Genomic DNA, 5756 nt, shown 5'->3' with positions numbered 1-5756 from the left:
TTATGCTCGACGACGATGACGACTCCTCACCTGCTGCGCTCCGATGGCGCTTGAAGCACGCGGTCAATTTTTCAGATAGATTTTAGCCTTACACCGTTGTTCAATTTTTCTTTCTTTCTTCTACATAAGTTCTTAATTTTTCAGTTCTGTTAGATTGATCTCTAATCCTAACTGGACCCAATGATCTAGTTGGACCTTTGATTCGTGCTCTGATCGAGGACGCCTAGCCCACCATGGCTGGAGGGCCACTGTCATACTGTGCTATAAAAAGAGATGGGGGCCGTCGGCTCTTATCACGAGGTTGATCTGAGCTGAGCTCCCCATCGACACATAAACCCTAATTCGATCAGAGAGGGGCACAACCAGTGATGGAAAGCCACCAGCCGCGCCGCCCGCTCCATCGACATCGACATCGTCCTCTTCATCAACCGTCGCTGCCCGTGCGTAGACTACACCAACAAACCCGATGACGGCCTCTGAATCATAACCATCCACACTTTTTACAGGAAACGGACCACAGATATCTGTGTGAATAATCTGTAGAATTCCTGCGCTTTGTTTGACATCTTTCTTAATTTTCTTTACATATTTTTCTTTAATGCATTCTCTGCATTGTTCTAAATCTGAGAGCTCTAATGGAGAAAGAATATTATTCTTAACTAGTCTTTCTATTCTTTCCCTCGAAATATGGCCTAAACGACAGTGTCATAATTTCGGCAATACATCGTGAGCTCTCTTTATTTTCTGTTTACATCCGTAGATGAGGATACATTCATATTATCGCACGCATCATTCCCATCATCGCATATAACATTCACATCATCACGTAGTGATAACAAATAAAACTCATTTTGTAAGATAGCAAGACCAACACATACATTATTAAATGTTATCTTACATTTGCTATTTCCAAAATGGCAATCATATCCATCATTATCCAAACATGAAACACTAATCAAGTTTCTCTGTAACGAGGAAACATAATGAACATCTCTAAGTATAAGTTTGAAACCATCAACAAGCACTAGAGAAAGATCGCCAACGGCTTCAACTTCTGCTCGGACTCCATTTGCAATTTTAACGTGTCTTTCGCTTCTTTGCGTAGTCCTCATCGAACGGAATCCCTGTAAAGAATTAGCAACATGAACAGTTGCACCTGAGTCAATCCACCAAATAGATTTCGAATACTGTACATACAAGGATTCATTTATGAACGTAATAATGTTCTCACATTTCTTTGTCATGATCATCTTTAAGTAATCGGGACAATCTTTCTTATAATGTCCCATCTTCTTGTAATAGAGACATTGATCTTTCTCTACTGTGAACTTGTTTTACTGAGGCTAATGCAGCATGGGACCCTTTTCCTTTGACTTTGAGGAGAAGTTAGCATTATTATTCTTTTTCTTATTGTCTTTCAAATAATTGATAGAGCCACCATTGACAGCTTTCATTCTCTCCTCCTCTTGCACACATATAGCCATAAGCCTCTCTATGTCCTATTTTTCGGGTTGTATGTTGTAGTTGACAACAAAAGTGTCAAATTCTTTTGGCAAGGAAGCAAAAATCAGATGGATAAGGAACTCTTCCTTGAGAGCCAGATCCATTGGTTTTAGCTTGGATGCCAAATTGCTTATCCTTAGTATGTGCTCTCTTATGCCACCATTACCTAAGTATCTCTATGTCACCAGCTGCTTTATCAGCTGGGTAGCATATGTCTTTGAAGAGCCAGTGAACTGACTCTTTATTCTTTTAAGGTACTTGGTGACGATGTCATACTCTAGGATTGAGCCCATAATTGTAAGCTCAATCGTATTCTTTATCACAACCAAATATTTCTTGTTGGCAGTGATCCACTTCCTACGCTCAAGGTCATAGGACATTCTTTGGGATGCAAAATCCCTCTCTTTGGTTGTTCAAGCGGCATCAGCCTCATTTGTCTTACTCACCGGTGCCACAGGCTCTGTGGGACATGGTGATATGATTACCTAGTCCACCTCAGCCAAGATGAAAGCTAGGTCAATCTTTTTCTTTCACTCCGTGTAGTTATCACCTTTGAGAGTGGGGATCTCTTTGATACAACCCATCAAGTTGTATCCATCTGAAAACACAATTTATATAGAGTGAGAACATAAATAATAACAATAACAATTGCATGCCTTAGTTTTAATATTGGTCAAAATTAAAACATACAATTGTCCTATACACTAATTCTACATCACTGTTGGGCATAAATAGAATTAATGCATGACAAAACTCATCATAAATAACATTATAACATTACCATTAATCAACGTTGGTAAGAATAATAACAATATTATAATCAATTAAAACATATTCATTTTTTAAAAATAAATTCTCCCGTTGGTTCGAATTTAATAATGAAAATAACAACTTTAAATACGCAACGGAAAAATAATCTTAATTTTATGAATTTTACCCACAGGAAAATTCTCTTTTCTATTTTCTTTAAGCTATTTATCCATTTTCCAGGAAACAAACATTTACTGGAAAAAGAAAAAACAAAAAACTGATTCAATTCATCACTGTTTATTCGGCCCAGCCAGGAATTTGGCCCGGCCTGCCTCTCTTCCACGCGCGTTGCCCGCACCTAGGCCACAACCTAGGCTTGGGCCGGCAAAGCCGTGTGGCCGCGCGTGCCCGCCTGGGCCGCGAAATGGCCCGATCGATCTCGGTCGTCCGTCTAGATCCGACGGCCACGCGCGTGTTTCGATAAAAACCTAGCGTCGTGTGCCCCCGAGGAAACCCTAACCTCATTCTTTTCTGCCCTTTCTCTCTCTTCGCCGCTCTCTCTTCTCTCCTCACCTCGCTCCGCTCTCTTCTCAACGTAGGCAGCAGCAAGCGAGCGAAGACGAGCACAAAGATGGCGCCGTCGTCGGTCCCCTCGCCAGCGTGCACGCTCCCCAGCAGGTGAGCACGTCGCCGTCGAGCTGTCTTGGCGGCGGTGCCCTGATTCCCTCCAAAACCCTAGATCTGACCCTGCCTATTCTCCTCCTCCTCTGTCTCGGTCCCGACGGTGATGGCGTCGGCGTCAACCCTCTTGCCAGCGCGTGTGCTCCCCAGCGGGTGAGCGCACGCCGTCGAGTGGCCTGGCCGTGGTGCCCATTTCTCGAGCACCCGCCCATGCGCCGACGAGGTGGCAGCACGGTGCGGCTGCGAGGTAGGCCTCTTCCCCTTTTCCTTTTCTTTTCTTTGATTTTTCTTTCTTCTTGTCTCAGATCTATCCGATTTAGGGTTGGGAATAGGATTAGGGTCAAAATTAGGGTTTGGTTAGGGTTAGGGTTTCACTGTCATTCTTCTTTCTTTTACCCAGTTAGGGTTAGGGTTAGGAAAACCCTCTTCTTTTCTTCTTTCCTTAACCCAGTTAGGGTTAGGGTTCAACCGAACCCTTTGTTCTTGTTAGACCCGCACTGGATCTAACCTTCTACTTACTTTTCTAATCGGTTTACCCATTCTAGATCTAAAACCCTAGAAACCGATGGCTCTGGTACTATTGTCATTCACTGATGATTACTCCCGTTATGGCTACATTTATCCAATCAAAGAAAGAATAGAATCATTGGATAAATTTAAGATATTTAAGTCAAAAGTTGAAAACCAACATAATTTAAAGGTTAAGATAGTCAGGTCCGACCGTGGGGGGAGTACTACGGTCGGCATACCCCATATGGCCAAGTTCCTAGACCTTTTGAAATGTTCTTATAGTAGAATGGCATAGTAGCCCAGTATTCTATACCGAGCGAACCTCAGTAGAATAGAGTAGCTGAAAGGTGCAATCATACCATAATGGATATGGTGCGCAGTATGATAAATTACTCCACCTTACCGTTGAGCCTGTGGATGGAGGCGTTAAAAATCACCATTCATATTCTCAATAGAGTACCAAGTAAGTCGGTGCCTAAAACACCGTATGAGTTGTGGATAGGAAGAGTACCCTCACTAAACCACTTATGTGTGTGGGGGAGTTCTACTGAGGCTAAAGTATTTAACCCAAACAATGGGAAGCTAGATCCCAAAACAGTGAGTTGCTATTTCATTGGTTACCCAGAAAAGTCAAAATGTTTTTGTTTCTACTGTCCAGACAGACATACAAAATTTGTGAAAACGAGACACGCTGTCTTTCTAGAGAATGAAATGATGAGGGGGAGCATGGTAGCTCGAGAAATTGACCTTGAAGAGAAACGAGTGTATGCGCCCACTCCGATGATTCATGAGCCATTTTTCTCACTACCTGTTGTCGGACAGTGCAAGATACTGTGGTGCCAGCACCTATTGTTATTTCGCCTGTGGCAACAATGAATGATGATGAGTAACTTGTTCTTTAGGATCCTGTAGAACATATTGCCACAAATGAGGGGGGGGGGCAACAACAGCCTCAGTTAGAAGATGTGCCAAATGTAGAGGCCCCTAGAAAGTCTCAAAGAGTTAGGAAATCAGCTATTCCTGCTGATTATGAAGTGTACAACACTAAGGAATTTTAAATGGAGGATGATCCTACCTCATTTGAAGAAGTCATGAAAAGTGATCATTCATCAAAGTGGCTTGAAGCCATGAAAGATGAAATAAAATCTATGAATGCCAATAAAATTTGGGATTTGGAGATAATTCCTAAAGGAGCCAAAACAGTAGGCTGTAAATAGGTCTACAAAATAAAACTTGACTCTCAAGGGAATATTGAGAGATATAAAGCACGACTTGTGGTAAAAGGCTTTACGCAAAGAGAAGAGATTAATTACAATAAGACCTTTTTCTCCAGTCTCATTTAAGGATTCTTTCAGAATCATAATAGCATTAGTGGCACATTACGATTTAGAATTATATCAAATAGATGCAAAGACGGCATTTCTCAACAGGGACTTGAAGAAAAATGTTTACATGGCACAACCGAAAGGTTTTGTCATGGAAGGAAAAGAACGAATGGGATGCCGCCTAAAGAAATCCATTTATGGATTAAAACAAGCTTCAAGACAGTGGTACTTGAAGTTTGATCAAACAATAAGGAATTTTGGGTTTAAAGAGAATGTAGAGGACAATTGTGTCTATACAAAGATTAAGAATGAGAAGTTTATCTTTCTTGTCCTGTATGTGGATGATATCTTACTTGCTAGTAGTGATGTCAGTCTACTACTAGAGACAAATAAGTTTTTGTCCTTAAAATTTGATATGAAAGATCTTGGTGAAGCTTCGTTCGTTCTAGGGATCGGGATTCACCGAGATAGAAGTAAAGGGGTATTAGGACTGTCACAAAAGGCATACTTAGAAAAGATCTTAAAGAAATTCTGTATGCATAAATATAGTCCCTCACTTGCTTCTATAGTCAAGAGCGATAGATATAAGGATTTTCAATGCTCCATAAACCAATATGAGATCGATCAAATAAAAGTGGTTCCATATGCTTCAGCTATCGGAAGCTTGCAATATGTTCAAGTATGCACGCGCCATGACTTGGCATTTGTTACCGGATTACTTGGCAGATTTCAGAGCAATCCTAGAACAGAACACTAGAAATTGGTAAAGAAAGTCTTGCGTTATTTGCAAGGAACGAAAGGTCTCATGATGACGTATAGAAGATCTGATTCACTCCATATAGTGGGATATTCAGATTCTGATTATACGGGAGATGATAGAAAATCCACATCTGGATATGTATTCACTCTCGCAGGGGGAGCTATTTCATGGAAAAGCTAAAAGCAAACCGTCACTACATCATCCACAATGTATGCCGAGTTTGTAGC

This window comes from Miscanthus floridulus, unplaced genomic scaffold (assembly GCF_019320115.1).
Source record: "Miscanthus floridulus cultivar M001 unplaced genomic scaffold, ASM1932011v1 fs_286_3_4, whole genome shotgun sequence".
Classification (NCBI taxonomy): domain Eukaryota; kingdom Viridiplantae; phylum Streptophyta; class Magnoliopsida; order Poales; family Poaceae; genus Miscanthus; species Miscanthus floridulus.
This window is presented reverse-complemented; position numbering follows the sequence as displayed.